The 22,488-nt window shown below is 36.5% G+C and overlaps 1 pseudogene; it reads right to left on the bottom strand.

The window, feature by feature from the left end:
• Positions 1-20,737: 20,737 nt before the first annotated feature.
• LOC118629349 lies at positions 20,738-21,500 on the bottom strand (annotated as a pseudogene).
• Between the last annotated feature and the right edge of the window lie 988 nt (positions 21,501-22,488).

The following is a 22,488-nucleotide window of genomic DNA, read 5'->3' as shown; positions in this document are numbered from 1 at the left end:
TTCAATCACAGATGAGCTGGTGAAAACTGCCAAGTCATTGGATGTTTGTGAACATATGACACAAATTCAACAAAAAGCCATATAATTTGTACAGGTAACCAGAGGTTAACAAATAGACTCAGTCAGCCGGGCCAATGTGGCTCAGTGGTTGAGCATTGACCCGTGCACCAAGAGGTCGCTGGTTCGATTCCTGGTCAGGGCACATGCCCAGGTTGTCAGCCCAATCCCCAGTGGGGGGCATGCAGGAGGCAGCCAATCGATGTTCTCTCTCATCGATGTTTCTCTCTCCCTCTCTCTGTAAAATCAATAAAGGAAAATAAAAATAGCCTTAGTCAGCTATGATATATCATATTATAATAAGGCTATAAAAATATATCAACTGATGAATTACTTTTAGCTACCAAGTTTAATGAGAATAATTTTTCATAAGCATTTTTTCAAATGCACAAAAGGTAACTATGAAGAAATATATTTAAACAGAATTTTGAATAATATACTTTTGAATTGTTTTGTAGTATTATTTTACTAATTGAAACTTTGATTTTCCCTGTTTATTAAGGTTAATTTCTTAGATGTAGAAACTGTAGTGATAGACACTTTTTTTGCACATGATATTGAACTTTATTTATTTAACTAGTACTTATTAAAACTTAACAGAATATAAAACAAATCTACTAGGTATTGGTTGATGATATAAAGAAAATGACAAGTTAGATGTTAATTAAGTAGATAAAAGTGAACATAAAGGTGGCGAATTTTGGACTTCATAAACTGAGAAATTATAAAATTCACAGTTGCAAAATCATGTAATGAATTCTAGAATGTGACTATAGTTACAATTAGGTTCAACACTAGATAGATAGATAGATAGATAGATAGATAGATAGATAGATAGATATGTAATGTGTATATATACACACATATATCTATCTATACACATATATCTATATCTATATCTATATCTATATCTATATACACACATTACACACGTCCTCAGTTCTCAAAGTTATTGTCTAAAACGTAGTTGCCACATCAAGGTTTGCATACCAGATCTGCTGTCCTCCAGATTTGGTATATACCATTATTTGGAGCAAAGCCATGTCTATTCATTTGTGTTGTTTTTAGGCCACAATAGAAATATTGCACAATTATTACAGAGACTGTAGACCTCCAAAACCACATGAGTTTGCTCTTGGCCTTTTATATAAAATTTACAAGTGAGATATTTTATACTTTTTTCTAAGTCTTTGACATTTGGCTTATGCTTTAATTTGAATTTCCTGTACTGCAAGCATTTAAGGGCCACATGTGGACTAGATAAGGACTACGATGTCTCAGGAGTGCCACTCATACATAGTCTTTGCTTTCTTGAGAGCAAGAAGAAGAAAGAAAAAAATGTTTTAATAGGAACAAACAAATAGAATACATATAAAATGAATAGCAAAATTCTACATAAGAGCACAATTATATAAACATTTATACTGAAGTTACATGATTTAAAGATCTCAGTTAAAAGGCAGAGGTTATCCAACTGGATAAAAAGCAAAACTAAACTCTATGTTGCCAAAAAGAAACCAACTTTAAATTTAAACACACAAAATAGGTTAAAAGTAAAAACAAGAATATATATATACTAGGCTAACACTCACCAAAGAAAGCTGAGGTTATTATATTAATATTAGACAAAATAAATTTCATAGAAAAAATATTAGCAGGTTTAAAGAGGTTCATTTAATAACTTTGTTAGTCAATTTATCATGAGAACATATAAATGATTTGTCATCTAACACAGTTTTGACCTCATTGACATTTATAGAATGCTCCACTAATAACAGACTACAAATTGTTTTCTAGTTCACGAAAGAAAATTTACTTAGGTGGACCATTTTCCAGACCACAAATCAAATCTAAATCAAGCTCCATGAAATTAAACCACAAAAAACACGTTCAAAGACCACAAAGGTATTAATTAGAAATGAATAACAAAAATAAATTTTAAAAATTCTCAAATAATTAGAAATTAAATAACACACCTTTAAACCTATAGTTTTAAGAATGTAATAAAAATGGCAATCAGAAAATATGTTTAAGTCAATGAAATTGAAAATACTACATATTAAAATTTGTGGGATGCAGGTGAAGTAACATTTTGAGTGAAATGTATAGCACTGAGTGCATATAAAAGAGAAGGGTCTCAAATAATGCCCTTCTACTTTAAATTACCAGGTTGGAAAAAGACCAAATTAAAAAGAAAACAATAAGTAAGCAGTGGAAAGTAAATGAAAATGGTCAGTATAGAACTGAGTATATAGAAGACAAAACATAATAAGTAAATGAAGGAAACCAAACACATGTCCTTCTAGATAAAAACATAAATTGATAAACCTATAACCAAATTAACCAGGGAAAATAAGAAAGAAGATACATGTGACTAACATAAGAAATGAGAGAGGTAACATTGCTGCAAATTCTACTAATGTTAAAAGGTCACAATGGAATATTATCAGTTATCTGATAATATATAAGTTGTCAAATATGCCAACAAATTTGACAACTTATATAAAATGGACAAATTGCTCAAAAATGACAAATACAAAGCTCACTCAATCAGAAATCAGCTGTATAAGCCTGGTTATAGTAAATAAACCAGATTTGTAGTTGAAAGGATAGGCCCACATAGCTTCACTGGTATTATCTATGATATTTTAAAGAAGAATTAATATCAATTTTATATAAACCCTTGCAGAAAATTGAAGAGAAAGAAATAGTTGCCAATTTCTTCTATGAAGTTAGAATATTCTAACGTTAACACAAGACAAACCTTTTTTCTTTTTATCCTCCCCCGAGGACATTTTTGCATTTATCCTCAGCTAGAGCAGGAGGGAGAGAGAGAGAGGAAGAAAGAGAAAGAAACATCAACGTAACAAAGGCACATCGAGTGGTTGCCACCCACAGGACCCCAACTGGGGCCGGGACCAAACTGCATCTGAGGTACATGCCCTTAGCGGGAACTGAACCCAGGCCTCTCTGGTCCACTGGTGATGCTCTAACCGCTGAGCCAAACTGGCCAGGGCAACACAAGACAAACTTATTCACAATGCTGTTGGACCAATTTGAGATAGGTAGATAGATTGATACATACATACACCATATACATACATACATACATACATAAACATTGATAAATATACACAGTTTGATAAACATACACTGATAAACAAACATCAATAAAAATACCTAGATAAACATGTAGAAATAAACATTATACCTGAACCGTATGCAAAAACTCAGTCAATTATAGAACATAGCTTTAAATGCAACATCTAAAATTATAAAACTTCTGGAAGATAATATAGGAGAATATTTTCATGATACAGGCAAATATTCCTTTGATACAATATCATAAGCATGATTTTTAAAAAAATTGTTAAATTGAATTTCATCAAAATTGACAATGCCTACTCTTGAAAATATACTGTTAAGGAATGAGATGACAAGCCATAGCCTGGAAAAAATTATTTTTAGTTATTTTTCCTTTATTGATTTTTAGAGAGAGAGGAAGGGAAGGGGGGAAAGATAGAGAAACATCAATGAGAGAAAACATTGATTGGCCGCCTCCTGCATGCCCCCACTGGGGACCAGGCCCACAACTTGGACATGTGCCCTGACAGGGGATGGAACTGGTGACCTCTTAGTGCATGGGTCGACACTCAGCCACTGAGCTACACTGGCTGGAAGAAATTACTTTTAAGTCACATGTCTCACAAAAGACTTATATTTGTGATATTTATAAAATTCTCAAAACTTAATAAGACTACAAATCACTAAAAACAAGAGAGAAGAAAATGAATTAAACACACACTTTGTAAAAGAAGATATATAAATGACACAAAGTACATAATATGTGCAGAATATTAGTCCTTAGGGAAATTCAAATAAAAACTATGAGATATGACAACACACCTAATACATTATTTATATTAAAAAAGACTGAGCACGTGAAGTTTTCAGGATTGTCTTGAGTGACTGGGACCTTCACACAAGGCTGGCGGAAATGCATATGCTATTAAGTATTTCGGAAAGCATCTGAATATTTCTTTAAAAGTTGTATCTATGCCTTCCATCCTAGCCAACAATTACACTCTGAAATATTTACCCGAGGAAAAGTAAGGCATATATTTACATAAATATGTATATATTAAAGTTCATAGCATCTGTATTTGCCATAAAAATGGGTATAACAAATATCCATCAGTAGGTGAATTGACAAATAAATTCTGGCATGGTTGGCCATAAATGAAATACTGCTCAAGGAAAAAAAAAAGGAATAAACAATATGCACTACAAACATGGAGGAAATCAAAGTAATTTTGATTGAAAAAGTCCAGAACCCCTTCCAAAGTACATTCTGTATGACAATATTTGTATAAAATTTCATAAAATAATCTGACAGAAGGAGATCAGCAGTTGCTTTGCGATGAGGAAATGAGGAAGGACACATTTTACAGAATAATGAGAAAGATGATAAGGGTGATGGAGATGTTAATAATCCTGATTGTGATGGTGATTTCTCAGGGGTATATATGCATATATATGTTAAAACATTATATAGTTCAATAAAACTGAAAAAAATATACACTATATTTGATCTCAACACTCTAAATAAAATGTATTTGAATATAAAAGCTTATTTGGATACCCTGGCGGATGAGCTCAGTGATTGAGCGTTGCTCCATGCACCAAGAAGTCGAAGATTTGATTCTCTCAGGACACATGCCCAGGTTCTGGGCCAATCCCCAGCGGGGCGCATGCAGGAGGTGGCCAGTCAATGTTCTCTCTCATTGATGTTTCTGTCCCCCTCTCCCTTCCTCTCTCTCTCAAAAAAAAAAAAAAATCAATAAAGAAAAAAAAAAAAAATTAAGTTATATTGGATAAATTATTGACAGATATCCAAATGTGTATTTTCATGAACTGCCTCGGGGGGGGGGGGTGTTGTTTCACAGATTTATAGAAAATAGCAAGTTTATTATGTAGATCCTGTGGACTGAATTGTGTGGTCCCCAAATTCATGTGTTGAAGCCCTAATCCCCAGTGGGGCTGTATGTAGAGAAGGGGTCTTCAGGAGGTATTTCAAGTTAAATGAAATCATAATGGTGAGGATTTAATCACATAGGACTGTGACCTCATAAGAAGGGGAAGAGATTTCCCTCTCTCCCTCTCTCCTCCTCTCTTGCTCTCCCTCCCTGTATCCCTTCCTCCCTCCCCAGTGTGAAGACACAGGGAGAAGGTGGCCTTTCCCACGCCAGGAAGGGAGCTCTCAGCAAAACTTGACCATGCCAGTGCCCTGATCTCAGACTTCCAGCCTCCAAACTGTGAGAAAATTCATTTTTGTCCTTGAAGCCACCTGGCCTATAGTATTTTGTTATGACAGCATGAATATATCTAAATGCATAGCCCCTGATCTCCAAAGTCTGAAAATTAAGTTTGAAGTCTTAGGGTGATTACCAAATTTGAGTTAACATCCACAACAGAAAAGAAACCTTAAAATTTCTTTAATTTTGGCACCAATTTTATATCACAGAGTAGAAAGAAACCATCGGTTGTCTTTTATTAATTTAACATTTATATGTATGTATCTCTGTCTCTGTCTCTCTCTAGTATATATCACCTTTTACTTTTCATTCTTTTTTGACATGTTGCCAGGAAGGGAGAGGGTAGAAAAAGAAGGGAAATACAGCCGAACTTGCTGCCCTGAATAGCTTTTAGCTGTGTGTGTGTGTTGTGTGTGAAGATGCATCTGACATAGTTTATTACAGAATCAGTGAAATAGCTTCATGCAGGTGTCAACATAAGAGAAGTTCAAACCTGTGAAGAATTTTGTGAGTTTATTTGAGCCAAAACTGTAGATAATTGCTGAGAAGCAAAACCTCAATGGATTCGATGATGCTCCGGGGAAGGGTAGTTTTGCACCTTAGTTTATACATTACAGTCAAAAGAGGAGACCTCATAAGTGGGTCGTATGAAATCTACTGGTGATAGATTAGGGAGGAGGGAGAAAGCAAAGTGGGAAAACCTCTGGGATTGGATAGAAAGTAAAACGATAGACACATACATCTTTTACACAGGTGGGTACAGGATAGTTACCAGTCAACAATTAACATGATAACAATGATGGGATCTGTGGTCTCCACAGAGCGGTGCCTGTGCATTCAGGGGGTCTGGAAAAAGGAAAATTACTTTGACATTCCAAAGATATGTTATTGTAGATGCAAAAAGACAATAGGCAGGCTCCGTTAAGGTAAGGACTGACCTTTGTCAGGGAAGATGCTGGCCCAGGACTACCTGCCATAAACTGCTTTTAGTTGAAAGGTTTTCATTTCAGACCACCCTTTGTGGTTACTCTGAATTTGCAAGGCGGTCAAGCAGGCCTTACCTGAGCTTGTCAGGGTAGCACGTGGCCCCTTTTTGTCCACACAGGTTAGCAGGAAAACCTGGCTTGTCTGCGGACATTGCTGAAAGCATTTCTAGGAAGAAAAAACCAAGCACTGCCTGGTATCATACAGACCATGATCTGTGAACATAGAAACAAAATCTCTTAGCCGCGGCTTTATGTAGGTGCTTTGTTTTTGCAAAAACTTTTTCATTTTGCCTCTAGAAACCTAGGTATGTCCAGAGATTTTCAAACAATGCCAAATGAGTAAAACCATACCTCCTGGAGGAATGTTATATTTCCCTCCTTAGGTCAAACAGGCGAGTTCAGCACAGGGATGACTCTCCCAGTACTTTATTGGCTCAACCTAAATTCAAAGGCCTGGAATCAGGAATGAAGTTATGAAACTGTTGTTTATTGACTGATGGAACTGACTTACTGGGCTGGGAGGTGGGAAAAGGAACTGAACAATTATGAGATCTTGAAGTTATTACCTAGAGAAAGACCTTAGTATGCCAGGTCTTATATTGCCAGAGAAAGTTACCAAGCTCCTTTATTTTTATGTTACTGCAAATGTGCTGTAGTTGCAATGTGTATCGATGTATATCGCTTCATCTCACTTAAGGAGCAATGCAATTTTGTGCTTGGGTTTTTCTTGCCGGGTAGGATTTCCCTTAGAAAGTTCTTCAAAGGGGAAAGGAAGCATTAAACAAAGACTGACAACAAGCGCTCAGCACCCTGTGGCTGGGCTGTGAAATTTGGTTGAAGAAAAGATTCCTATTTGTTTTACTCATGGGAATTAAAAGAGGCTCCATGAGGTGGTGCTATATAAAGACAAACAAACTTGTGATACAAGTTTGAAATAATTTTATCTCCATGTGCAGCAAATGGTCAATTAATAAAAGAATGTTACGAAAAATAAAATGGCTGTGTAAGTAGGATTCCAGTCTTTCATTTTTTTCCTTCACAATAAATAACATTTAATTTATAAACAGTTTTGTTTTTTTTTAAATATTTTTTCTTTATTGATATTAGAGAGAGAGAGAGTAAGGGAGAGGGAGAGAGAGCTAGAAACAGAAATGAGAGAGAGAACATCGATTGGCCGCCTCCTGCATGCTCCCCACTGGGGATTGGACCCACAACCTGGCCATGTGCCCTGACTGGGAATCGAACCAATGACCTCTTGGTGCATGGGTTGATACTCAACCACTGAGCCACACTAGCCGGGCAACAGGTTTATTTGTTAAATTGCCTGATATTCCAAAGCATGCATGCCACATGGTCAATCCAGATAGCTAATTTTGCATTTCTGATGTGCAATTAATGTGTGATTTAAACATTATACATACAGAATCAATCAAATACTTGAGTTCAGTAGAAAAAAGCAACTTTAAGAAACTAACATGTAGTTTAATACTTCTCCCTTGCAGTTCAGTTTAAATATTTATATATATTTGTGTAACAACACAGCAATCTTTGAATTTCATATTTACTGACCCTGCTCTCACACTGCTTACTAGACTGCTTGTATTTTGTTATTGGTCTATTTCTCCTTTCTTCCACATGAACAACTTAGTTATTTGAACGTGGTACACTGTATAAATAAATCAAGGGAGGAAAAACTAAATATTTACTTTGGAGGAGGGAAATCACTGCAGCAAACCTGCATTACTTAAGAATCTAGTCAACCCTGGCTGGTTTGGCTCAGCGGTTAGAGCATTCAAGCATTCAACTGAGATCCAGAGAGACCTGGGTTCGGTTCCCGCTAAGGGCACTTACCTCAGTTGCAGTTTGTCCCCGGTCCTGGTTGGTCTTGCGGGTGGAAGTCACTCGATATGTCCCTTTCACATCGATGTTTCTCTCTTTCTCTTCCTCTCTTTCCCTCCCACTCTATCTGAACAAAAAATGGGAAAATGTCCTTGGGTGAGGATAAAAAAATAAAAAAAAAGACTCTAGTCAGATGTACTGTCACAGCACTACCCGACTTTGTTTTCTACTTGCACACAGTAAGGTTTGTGACCAGTGATGTCTAACTCAGGAGGAGAGGAGGCAGAATTGGTGTGAATGGAAGCAGAAAGGCCAGGTCCTGGTTCAGACACCTAAAGTCAGGCAGCCATGATGAGCAGTTCCTAATATCCCTGGGAAGGTTACGAAATAGCCGCATGTTAAATTCACGAGGCCTACATTTAATAAGACGATAGTCTTGAATTCACCGGTGAGTACTTTGTGTCCTAGACACAAGAAATCAGCAATCTTTCCGATCCAGGCTTTCAATTAACGATGTGGGAGGGAATCTGTTGTGTGGAGCGATTCAGAACGAATACAGAGAGTATGTTTTAAAATGAAATAAAGTGGCTGAAAGTCATGGGCACATGTGTCAAATTCAATTTCTCAACTGCGAATGTGATTGATATGATGTGAGAGAGAGTTGTAGATGGGGGCGATGGGGTCTTGGGAATCATTACAAGGCTGAGAGAACGGAGACAAGCTTCTGTATCTAAGACCTGAGAATTACAAGTCTGGATTTTCAGGCTGGTAAGGTTAAAATGAGAAAATATATATGAAAAGTCTGAACGTAGTCGAGTGCCAAATAAAAGGGAGTTTCTTCTCTTTTTAGTTCAAGAGTCCTTCCTAGTAATTAGGAACACATTTTTCTTAGACGCCAGAACAATTCACTAATTTTTGCCTATTTAATTAAGTACCTATGTAATTACAGTAATTAGAAAAGAACAATGTGATAAAATTTCCATCATCCAAGGTAATCTTGCATTGACAATAACCAAAATGGAGTTTACATTTTATTGCAATGAAATGTAAGCAAAGTCTCTTTTTAAATTTCTAAATAGATAAAAAGATGAACATGAAAATTTTGGTCCAGATAGTGATGATTGTTGATATAAAAATGTGCATTTTCATAAGTGGGGAAATGGAGATGGTTCGTACAGTCAGTGGAAATTAGAGAAATTGTTAAGAGCTGACTGAACTTCCACAAACAACCATAAATGGCAGAGTAAACACCCTCCCCAAATCATCTAAACACTCAAGAAGGTTAACAGAGTAACAAACTTCCAAGATTCTTAATGGCAGAGAAGCAGAGATTTAGTCAAATATAATTAAAAACAAACAAACACACACAAAAATAGGCATTAAATACTTATCAACTGGTAAACACTGTAGTGAGCACAAAGTAGTAAGAAGACATTTGCCGTCCCTGCCCTAATATTTCAGTGGGGAAGAAAGGTAAGTTGGCACATATTTTCAATTTTTATTTTAAGAGTTTTTCAACTAAGGCCCAGACTGTAAGCTCCATGAAGCTAGAGATTTTTTATGTTTTATTTATTTATTTTAAAATATGTTTTCTTTATTGATTACAGAGAGGGAAGAAGGAAGGGGGAGAGAGAAATAGAAACATCAATGAGAGAGGATATCAATTAGCCCTCTCCCACATGCCCCACACTGGTGATCAGGCCCACAACCTGGGCATGTGCCCGGGAATGGAACCGGCTAACCCTTGGTGCATGGGTTGTTGCTCAACTACTGAGCCACACTGGCCAGGCAAGATTTTTGATATTTTAATCATGTTTTGGTTATTTTCTGTTAATTAATTAATTTATAATACCTCAATTTATATTATTGGTACATATTAGATACTAAACAAATATTTATTGTATAATCCAGTAACCAAATGAAAAATTAAGCAGCGTTCTGATTAAAGGGAAATACTTTTTATTTCCCATGGAAATACTCTCCAAACTTTATACCATCTACCCCGTTCGTAAAAAACATGTGCATAAATCATAGGTATACAGATTTCTTTATACATGCACTGCAGCTAATCTATGAAGAACATTAGAGAATGTAAACACGATAGAGATAAAAATAAATGGGGATAGAAGTCCTAATATTATTTTTCACATTCAGTTGTATATTTGGTGTGCTCTTTGGAGTGCATAAAATCAGTTTGTTCTATTTTGGTTTGTTGCAGAGGGCCAAACATGGGAGTGAAATTGTTATCTGACATTTATATGATAGTGTAAATTTAGAGTGAATCGCATTTTTTAATGCATAACCCTAAAAGTGAGAACTAGAGGAGTATATGCTGCATAAATGGTAAAATTGAGTAAATGGTCTGATATATTTTAGTTAAGCAAAATCAGTCATGAAAATAACACATGAAATGGCAGTTATAATGGTATTGATTGGATCTTTGTGTGAGTTAATTCCCAATCTGTGGGTAATGGAAAGCCCTTTCTAAAGATTATAAAATGTTTTCTGATGAAATATGTTTACTTTGTTTAACCTTTGAGCATACTTAGTTTTTGTTTAACTGCAGATTTTTCAGAGCCATGTTAAATAAGTAATACTGAATACAAGACAAGAAACAGAAAGAAATGCATTTTAATATTAATGGAAATTATTAGCAAATGAGGAAATTATATATAAAATTATGCTTGATTAGATTTCAATTTTTTTAAATTTATTGAAGTGATGCTGGTCAATAGGGTCATATAGATTTCAAGTGTACAATCCTATGGTACATGATCTGTATATTGCATTGTGTGTCCACCACCACAGTCAAGTCATCTTCCTTAACCATATACGTGCCCCCTTCACCCTTTACCAACCCTCCCACCCCTTTCTTCTGGTAACCACCATACTGTTGTCTGTGTCTATGAGTTTCAATTTTACAGGCCACAGATGAGTGAAATCATATAGTTCTTAGCTTTTTCTGACTGACTGATTTTGCTTAGTATAATATTCTTAAGGTCCATCTATGCTGTTGCAAATGGCAGTATTTCATCTTTGCTTATGGCTGAGTAGTGTTCCATAGAACATATATGTACTGTATCTTCTCTATCCAGTCCTCTATCAAAGGGCACTTTGGTTGTCTCCTTATCTTGGCCACCATGAATGATGCTACAATGAACATAAGGGAGCATATATCTTTGACAATACATATTTTCAAGTTTTTCAGGTAGATACCCAGGAGAAAGATTGCTGGGCCATATGCTAATTCTATTCTTAATTTTTTGAGGAATCTCCATACTGTTTCCCATAGTCGCTGTTCCAGTTTATATTCCCACCAACAGTGAACGAGGATTTTTTGTCTCTCCACCCACTCCAACACTTGCTATTACCTGACTTATTGATAACAGTCATTCTAACAGGTGTGAGGTGATATCTCATTGTAGGTTTGATTTGCATATCCTTAATAGCTAATGAAATTGAATATCTTTTCATATATCTGTTGGCCATCTGTATCTCCTTTTGGGAGAGGTGTCGTCTGTTCAGTTTCTCTGCTCATTTTTTACTTAGATTTTTTGTTTGTTTGAAGTTGAGTTGTATAAGTTCTTTATATATTTGGAGTATTAACTCCTTCTCAGAGCTATTGTTTGCAAATATTATCTCCCATTCAGTTGGTTGCCTTTTTGTTTTGTTTATAGATTTCAACTTTTATTGAAGTTTTCTTTAATAAGAATCTTGTTTCCTTATTTTATTATTCTTTCCAAGGACATGTGATTGATAGAACATAAATCAAGCAGATTGGTAACAGTAACTTGAATGTAGATAAAAGACGTAGTCAAGGATACAGTTACTACACACCAATTAGATCTCTGTGATAAAGGGCAGGTAACTGTGCCCTTTGAAGTCCCCCAAAGAAGACTACTATTTGTAATACCACTTGATGGCTTAAAGATCCTATCTTAAAAGCTTTACTATTTTATGAGAATTGTTTGATCCTATTGGTCTCTGCCATATGTTCTGGAGGTCCTGTCTACCTTAAATTATGTGTACTGTTTATCATAATACCTTTAAGTATGGTTTTAAGCCAGTTCTGAAAGTGGGCTGCAGGATAAAATGATGGTAAATCTGGGAAATGAACATTGTAGTCTTCCTAACAGAGAACACTCAGAATGTCTAGGGACAAGTAATAGGAAACAAGCCCAGCACATTTTGAGTGTTTCCCTGTATGGAGGAGTCCAACATCAATTTCCCAGGTTGACCATCACTTCAGCCAGCCTACTCTCAGTCCAGACTGAAATGTATTCTAAAGGCTTTATGATACTGGTGCACATTCGTGCATTTGGTCTTGAGCATCAACATCAATAGAATAGGTGGAATTTCCCTGATGGATGCAAAGAAACACAGGCTGTCCATCCCTAGAATCCTGTTTCATCTCTGGCAGTAGTTTTCTCTTTATTGGCATTATTCCAAGCCACATGTGGTAGTCCGAGCACAGTCAAGACTTCACACTTTTATCATGAGTAGTCTCAGGAGATAGTCTCACTACAAGAATTTCATAAAACTCCCATTGTTGAGGTGAATAAGCTTAGATTAGGTGATATGTACGTCTTTGAGCAACAACTGTGGCCAAGGAGATATAATTCTCTGATTATCAACATACTATTTTCAACACTGAATGTGTAGAAGAAGGTAAACACCCAAACCTAGTGTGCTTTATTATTCAGAGAGGGCTATTCCTTATTGAAAAATGATTGTCTGTTATCTGAGTCAAAATAGATAATGGGTACTTAAAAGTTATGAGATGTCCTTTACAAAGCAAAATTTTAGGATACTTCTCTCTTCAGAGAACTGCCAACTGAATGGCACACACTTGCATTATAATATTACCCTTCACAGGTCTGTGTTGAGATACACCTTTTTTTATGAAAGAGTTTTTTTTTTTTTCCCCTAAATGTTCCCTCTCAGTATTTGCCATACATCTACCAACTACCTTAAAACACACCTGTTTTTCAAAAGCAATGGCTATTCATTTGTATAGAATCAGCATTTTCATCATTAAATAATGTCCAATAATTGATATACTTAAGAAATTGAATGGAGGTTATCCCATTAGGTATAAAATTTATTAACATCTAATAGAGATTTTATTTTTTCTACCCAAGTCATTTTTCTTCAAAGTCCATTCTTTTGAACTGGGAATTAGCAAATCTTTCATATTTTATGGCAGTATATGCTTCTGAAATTCTGAAATCATGGGAGTTAAAGAAGACCTTTAAAATGACCACTAAATCAAGCTTATGACCTACTATCACAGCTGATGGAGTGAGGAGAAAGAAGAGAGAACTTTATTGTAAGAATATATCTATTAAGTGATAATGCTGTGCTGAAATATAAAATAATTTCATCTACAGTCAGGTACTAAATTTGTTTTCAATCTATAAGTTCGAGTGATTTGTAATTTAAATTCATTATTAGATACATAAAAATATTCATTTTCCTAATAATTAGAGAAACTATATGAAAAAAAAATTTAATCTTACCACCCATCTGGCTTTCTGGAATTCTGCAGTCCAAAAGACTTATTCAATTATTATATTTTATGTTTATCTGGAATTGTATAAATTACATTTCTCAGGAAAATACGTATTTTAGCATAGTACAAATGGAATTAAATGGTATGTCATACCTGGCTGGAGTGGCTAAGTTGAATGAGTGTTGTCCTTTGCAAAAAAAAAAAAAAAAAAGGTTGCTGGTTTGATTCCCAGTCAGGGCACATACCTGGGTTGTGGGTTCAGTCCCTGGTTGGGGCACATAAGGAGGGCAACTTATGTTTCTCTCTCACATCGATGTTCCTCTCTCTCTCCCTCTCCCTTCCTCTCTTTCTAAAAATCAATAAAATATATTTTTTTAAATGATATTTCACAGAGTAAGGTGGATTATACTTAAGAAAAAGGTTAAACAAACAAGCTCAAACCCCTAACTTTATAAATCCTATTATTTTTCTCCCAAATATCAAATTATGTCATGTGAGACGCACATACAGAAGTTGATGTAATAAATTCTAAAATAATAATTTCTACTTCTGTAGAGTGAATAGTTCAGTGGAAGCCAGTTACATGACATTTTATATTATCCTTATGATACCATTTGCATTTTGTATATATTGGCAGTGATATTTGTGATAGCTATGCTCAACACTTTCAGAAATATGGGTGTGATGTAGTAGTGCTGTTATATCAAAGGTCCTCATCTCTGATTCGTTAATGTTATGATGAGCCAGCAAGGCAATCAGAGACGCACAACTGAATTGTAAATGAGAGGAGTGCTTTATTCACCAGCAGGCTGCAGGGGCAGACATTACCAAATCGGCAGTCCTGACTGTTCTTGCTCGGTCGCTTTTAAAGACAGAAACCACATTCCCTTTTGGCTCCCTCTCAGGGAACAGGTACAATAGTGGTTGCAAAAGCAGTTATTACAGAAGGCAAGATAAGCATTAGTCACTGGGCTCATGATTTTCAGTCCCTGATACTCAGAAACTGCAAGATACATCCCATTACCTAGGTCAACCATAACCTTAGGCAAAGTTTCTTTACTTCTAGGGATAATCAACCTATTATGGAAAAATACCGAGGAAGGTCCACTGCCGATAAAAATGGAGTCCCTTAGTCCCTTTAGCCAAGGGGCCAAGATAAGAATGGAGTTGCTTAGTCCCCTTAGCCAAGGGGCCCACCTCATTCTGTCATTTTCTGTAAAAGGATTCTGTTATCCCTTCCTGTTTAATGATACCCTTGCCTAGATCTTAATTTGGTCAGTAAAATTGTGAGCCTGAATGGTGGACACCATGTCTTTTCTGAGCATACACTTTCAGAGGTAGCTCATCACTTGTCACGTTCTTATTTCTCTACATTAAGACTAATAACATCCCAGATATGAGTCCCAACAGCACAGTACCTTCTGGAGAGATGGTATGAAACAGAATACAGTTGACCACTTAAGATCTCTCCTTCATTCCAGCTGTGGCAACTCTAGCTCACTAGTTAATCCCTCTGAGCTCAATAGTATTTTTATTTGGAGACACGAGTGGTGATATAGTTTATGTCATTTTGATGCATAATTGCATAAATATGAAGAAACCACCTAAATACCTTGAAATTAGTGTATAGCAATAAATGGCAGAAGTCTCTGCTCTTAATCTTTGAAATTTAGCTAGAAAAAAGTTACTCTAGGTTATTCTTTAATATTTTAACATTCAGAAAACAATGGAAAATAATGTAAAGAATTCCCATATACACATTCAACAAGTATCAATATTTGTTACTGATAAAAATAAATTAAGATTATTGTTATTATATAGTAATAAGTATTTATTAACTAACACTATATTGTATTGTTTTGCTTCATCTGTATCTAAAAATAAATTACAAAATCACATCATTTAACTTCCAAGTATGCTAATATGTGTTTCTAAAATTAAGGGTATTTTCAAAACAGTAAAGTTTTCATAGCTAACAAATGAATGATTCCTTAAATTTAGTTACTATTCCATGTGTTTTAAAGTTTTTACTAACTGTTTACAAAATACTTGTACATTTGGTTTGTTAGAGTTAGGATTCAAATAAGGTCTTCATATTATCATATTATATTTCTTAAGTCTATTTTATATGCAACTTTTGGAGAAAATTTTTATACATAAAGAAAAGTAGAAACAAATAGTACAATGAAAATCTATTTACCTGTTATTTAGTCTAATCTATCTATCTATCTACTCATCTTAACCCCTAAACTGTAGTAAAAAAAAAAAATTACAGTGATCTTAACACAACCCTTACAAATTCATAACACATCTCAAAGAAAGGATATTCTCAAATATATTTCATATCACACACACCTAAAATTAGTAATTATTCCAAATATCTAATACACAATTCCTTTTAATATTTTAAAGATGTTGAGGAGATAGAGGCAGGTTAGGCAGTGAGGGATAGGACCATGGAAGGGGAGGCTGAGACATAGGGGAAGTTTGAGAGGACCTGGGGCTCAGCACAAAGGCAGCAACCCAGTACACTGCATATCTGGAGGTTCATTTGGACTCCACAGATCTAAAAATAAAACTAAAATTAGCATCACATTGTGCCACAGGCCAGAAACTCCCAACCCCCATTTATAGAAATGCAAATTAGAAGCCCCTGGAAAGAGCACAGGTCAATTACATAAAAAAAAAAATCCAGAAAGAGATCAGGTCCACAACCTGGGCATGTGCCCTGACTGGGAATCAAATCATCAACCTCTTGGTGTATGGGTCAACGCTCAATCACTGAGTCACACCAGCCAGGTGGAATTTTATTTACTTTTAAAGAATATAGTGCTGGCAATTCTGACCTATTCCAATTAATACACCTACTGGTTTCTGGGAGCAAGGCAACAGGATGTCTGAATGAACTCTGCTGTGAAACCATAGGACGTGTTCATATTGCAGAAAGCCAGGTCACCTTAAAAGGGTTATAGAAAACCAAGGTTGGATTTGGGGAAAAAATCAAAAGCAAGCATAGGATTGCTCCAAGGGAGTCCCCCCAACCCCCTTCACTAATAGTCTGGGAGAAGTTGAAATTACCATAAAAAAGGAAGCCACCAAGGCCCCTGTAGATGACCTAGGGCTGAACCCAGGCAGGTGGGAAACACAGGTTTAAAATGTATGGATGTTGCTAAGGCCAAATTCCTCAAAAGGACCAATGGGAGGCTAGCAAGACATACATCTACCCCTAGACAACAGAGCCCCATGGGCAACCCACTTGGGCCACTTCCCCACTGTGGGGAGTCTGTCTTTCAAATAAACTTTCGTTTTACTTACCCTTGATCCGTGAACTCTTTGATTTTGCAAGACAAGGAACCCAAACACCATAGCTTGGTTTCATTGTTTCTTATTTGGGATAAATAGGCAGAGAGGTGTATGGGGACAGTGAGTGATTTAAAAAAATAAAAGCCCACATAAGAGTCTGCCTTCCACACTGGTTACCACAGCACCCATATGCACATACTATTCTGACCAAATATGAAACTTTTTTTTTTTTTTTTTTTTTTTTTAGTACGTGCCCCTAGCGGGAACCAAACCCGGGACTCTCTGGTTTGCAGGCTGATGCTCCAACCGCTAAGCCAAACCGACCAGGGCTGAGACAAGTTTTTAAAAACCACTTGGAAACAAGATATGTAACAAGTGCACATCATTCAGGGTATTAGACTATAATGAGAAGATAAAAGACACCCATCATTGGTGAAAATAACAGTCAAGATTTTGAAAGTAGATACTGACCTCTTCAGAGAGAATAAATAAAAGTAATTAGAAAGGTAGTTGTTTATTGAAGGGTGGGATAATATGATAGTAAAGAAAAGTTCAGTGACATATATGGAAGAGGAACCATTTGTATAAAAAAATGTGTCCATGGCCCTAAGAAGTTTCTGGTTTTATTTCTGAGAATCTACTATGGAAAACTGGATGCTGTTGTCAAATGGCCTGGCAAGAATAAGTCCAGTAATAATAAACCTTGTTAGAGATCAGCCAGACTAGTGCCCATCAGTTGTCCCTCATGGGTTTACTTATTGTGGGCTACCCACTGTCTGAAAACTTGGAGAACAAAGGTGAGATACAAAGGTAGTTCCTTACATGCTTTATTTTATGGTTTAATTTGTAAATAAGGTGCAATAAGGAATTGAAGGGGCAGAAAAGTTATTAAAGTTGAGAAGACAGAGAGACATGAGAAAAAAGTGGGTTTCTAAAGACAATTTTAAAATAAAATTAATGCGTTATTGCTCATGTTTAGGAAGAGTGCTCTGCTCTCGCCAGCAGACAGCAGCACGACGCGATTCCTTCAATGTTTGGAGTGGCCGTGCATGGCGACAGCTGCTGATGTATTACACTAATACTTTCCTAGAGTGACAGCACTCGTGGTGATGAATTATACTAATACCACAGTTCATCACATGAGCAGTACTCTGATGATGCATTGCAGCAATATTTCATCAGCACAGTGTGTTCATTTTCTGTCTCACTAATCTAAGTCAAGTAAAAAAAAATTTTTTAAAGGCTAAAGCGTTTAGTCCAGTATGGCTTTCAATCTGTTTGTTTTTTTGGGTGGAAGTCTTTGAAAAAAGTATGACACTTCTAGTTACTATAAAAAGTGCAAAGGACCAAAGAAAATAATCACTACTTTGCTTTAGTGTTTAACATTTGCATCTCAACATCTTGCTTTAAAAAATTATAGCATATATGTGATGAAGTTTTGATTTGTGTCGACAGAACTAAGTTTTATGTCCACTGTATGTACAGTAACTTTCACGTTCTGGCAGAAAACACTGAATAAGGCTAAGGATAAAGACAATACTTTTCTATGTAATTCAGCTGAAAAGGCAAGCCAGGTACAGCCCTGTAGGCAGTGCAGAGACCCCGCCCCTGGCTTTCGTAATTCCCTTATATCCACCAACTGCCTAAACTATAGTGGAACTAGAAAGGCCCAAACACCCAGAAGCTTATCATGTATAAAAAGCGACTGGAAACCAGGCTCAGGGCTCACCCTTTGGAGGAGACTCAGCTGGGACAGCACCAGTGTGCATTAAACAGTCCTTTTCTAATCCTCTGAGTGTGTGTAGTCTGTCTCTTCTGCTAAATGAATTTCTGCCACAACACAGGAACTGTGATGAATTAAATGAGGTCACAAATTTGTATTAATTGTCTTAATTTAAGAAAACTAAAAACTACCATTGTACAATGAGGAATTAACTCCTGAAGTACGTCATTTTTTTCCAGTAACCAGAAAACTTTGATATAAATGATTATGAGATTAAGAGAACTAAAAGGAGTAACTTAATTCTGGATATTGAAAAAACTCAGGTTTATTGCTTGGGTGTGCATTGGAGATAGGGCAGGAGAATTAGGGAGGATTGGAAACCTCTATTAGCAAGAAGTTTAGACTCACCAACAGAGGCACCTAAGGCAGGTTTGCTTTTAAGTTTCAGGTTATTATCAAGGGGAACTTCAACTGTAAAGTATGTATTTATAAATGAACAGAACCAAAATGGCTTTTGACTGAGAACTAGTCAGTATACAATATGTGCATGTGTGTGTGTGGGGGGGGGGGGGCATATAATCTTGGTGTACAGAGGATAAAGACCAATCTTTGGAATACTCTTGACTAACAGCAACCTCATTATCCATACTCACTTTAGAAAAATATTTTTGTTGTTGGTTATACTACATATATTACATGATACTAGAAAGTGAATAATCATCTGGATACAAATCATGTAGGACAATATGTAAATGAAATTATTTAAATGTGGAGAAAAGATTGCTGAAACTTGAAATAAAGGGTAATTATTGTTTGATTTTAGAATAAATTATATTTCTAAAAACTTTAAAAAAAATAATGGACATTTCAAAATTAAGATTCAATACTTAAAATTTTTTTTTTCCTTTATTGATTTGAGAGAGAGAGGAAGGAAGAGGGAGAGAGAGATAGCAACATCAATGAGAGAGAACATCGATTGGTTGCCTCCTGCATGCCCTCCACTAGGAAGTGATTGGGCCCACAACCTGGTCTTGTGCCCTGACCCGGAATCAAACCAGCCACAACTTGGCGCATGCGTTGATGCTCAACTACTGAGCCACACCAGCTGGGCTTTTCTTTTCTTTTTTAAATCTTCCAACAATTTAGTAAAACGAATGTAGACATTTTAAAACATCCTCACTGTCATGAACATAAATTGAAGTTTTCAGTCCTGGTACAAGCTGGATTAAATAAATAAATAAATGAAAAGTCCAATAGTATACTGACATTTTTTCACTCATTTGCCATACTGACAGTGCAAATACTAATTTGGTCTAAATGTACAGACTCTCAAGCAACGAAATACAGCCTTTCTTTGTCCTTCATGCTAAGAGATGTAAAAGTTTAAGGGTCAAAAATACCAAATGTACAGGCTTCAAAAACCATGTAAGTAAGGGCATCCACTTGTAGCTAAGATACTTTTGGAACACTGACAAGTGATCACTTATGTACAATAATGTAAATTTTTTGAAAAATAAAACTTTAGTGGAAGAATCCTGAGGAATATACCAGAGAAACAACAGGTTACCAGTTTAAGGTATCAACCAATTGGTTTCAGCCAGCTTGAGTCCATGTTCTAAAATCCAAAACTTAGTTATCTTCTGTTATCCAAGACCTTCCTATGATGTCAGTATCTATGTGATGAAGTAAAGGAGACTTAGGTAAAAAGTTTTTTTTTTATCGCAACTTCTGTATCAGTTGCCTAGGACCTCAACAGCATTGTATTAGTCTGGGAAATGTTCATGCACAAGGTGATTGCCTTAGCTGACTTAAAATTGCCCCATACAATGGTACATATCAACCCTTAGTGAAGCTTTTAAGAAAACAAACTGGGTGAAAAATGGGTTAAAGGAGGAAAATGCAGCCTCTGCCTTTAGGATACTCAACTCAGGAATTCTCTCAATTATGAAATCTTGCAAAGAAGTTATTTTTCTTCCTCAAAATCCAGTGATGACAACATTCCTTATTCCAGATCTGGCATTTTTTTCATCATCACTCATTTCATGTGAATCATCATTTGCTCCATCTACTGCGGGCACATCTGTATCTTCCTCACCACCCATGCTGTTCATCCTCTCAGAGAAATGACCAAAATTAGACATGCCTTCATCTGAGTCATCTTCCTAGTCTTTCCACTTATTGAAGTCCAGTTAGCCAACTAAGATTTGCCCTTTCTTGAGTTAATCTTGGCCATGACTAGCCAGATTCTCCTTTTTGTAAACGACATAAAATTGATCTGTCCATTCTTTTATGCTTGGAATCATTTGGATTGATCCCATGAAAAAGATCGATTTAAAGGTTTAAAATGATCACTTCCTCCAAGACAACTGAATGTAAGTTTGGATTTTTCAAAATTTACATTGACATCTTCACTGTCTTCTACACAAAATTCAATGAAGACATTGTCCTTTCGATTGCACCCCTGTGCAGCCGCAGGTTGTTCCAGGGTAACTCCAAGCGGCCAGGGACCCCGCAACCTTCACCCCTGGGAGAGATGGTAGCTCTGGGAGGGCCTAGAAAAACCTCAATCTTTAGCAGGGCGAGGGATGGGTTAATGGGTAGGTGGGTGGGCCTTTCCAGCTCAGCAGCTGGGCAGCCTACTAAACTCCCGTAGTGGCTCTACCTGGGCCCCCAGAATACAGGGCGCAGAGAGAGCGGCTCCTCCAGCCGGACAAGCAGAGACAAGGGTGGGAAACGGGGTACACGGACGGAGACCGACCACGCATGCGTGCAAGCCATGGCTGGTGAGGCGGGGCTGCAGCCAGTGACTCAGCAAAATGCTGGGGCCCTGCGGCTGCGTCTGCGCCTGCGCATTCTTTGTTTCTCTGTTTTCTTGATTTAATTTAGCAAATGACAGAGTTAAACATTAATCTGTGTGTGGCAGATAAAGGTTTTACTATGTTGTATTTTTCTGCCTTCTCCACTATAACAGTCCCGTCAAGCACAATATTTAATCATATAATGAAATCAGTGAGTAGGTGTTACTACATTGTTGCTTATTTATTTATTTTTTTATCCTCAACTGAGGACATTTTCCCATTTTTTTTTGTTCAGATAGAGTGGGAGGGAGAGAGAAGAAGAGAGAGAGAGAGAGAGGGAAACATTGACACGAAAGGAACACATAGAGTGGCTGCCACCCGCACGACCAACCAGGGCCGGGGACAAACGGCAACGGAGGTACACGCCCTTAGCGGGAACCAAATCCGGGTCTCTCTGGACCGCAGGCCGACGCTCTAACCACTGAGCTAAACTAGCCAGGGCCATTGTTGCTTATTAAGTTAGGAGAATTGACAAAGGAAAACTAACAAAAAGTAAAAGGCACGAATCTTGAAGTTAACATAGTTATGATATATTTGGGGAGCCAAAAATAATAGTAAAAAGACCTTGTTGTATAAAGTTCTATAAAGTCCACAATACAATAGTGTTTGAGGTTTTTTGTTTTGTTTTGTTTTGTTTTGTATGGTACATGCCCCTAGCGGGAACCAAACCTGGGACTTTCTGGTCTGCAGGAGCTCAAACGCTGAGCCACACTGGCCAGGTTATGTTTGAGATTTTATTGTATCATTCCATTGAGTCTGGAAAGATAACAGCACATGACTTAAGATCTTGGACTTTGAATTACAACAAATCTGTGTTTGAATCTCAGCTTTTTCACTTACCATATATTTGGTCTTGTGCTAAATGTGTCTCTCTTTTAAAAAAAATTAATTAATT

This window comes from Molossus molossus, unplaced genomic scaffold (genome assembly GCF_014108415.1).
Source record: "Molossus molossus isolate mMolMol1 unplaced genomic scaffold, mMolMol1.p scaffold_m16_p_14, whole genome shotgun sequence".
Lineage (NCBI taxonomy): Eukaryota > Metazoa > Chordata > Mammalia > Chiroptera > Molossidae > Molossus > Molossus molossus.
Note: the sequence above shows the minus strand (reverse complement) of the source record. Positions and strands in the feature narration are given on the sequence as shown.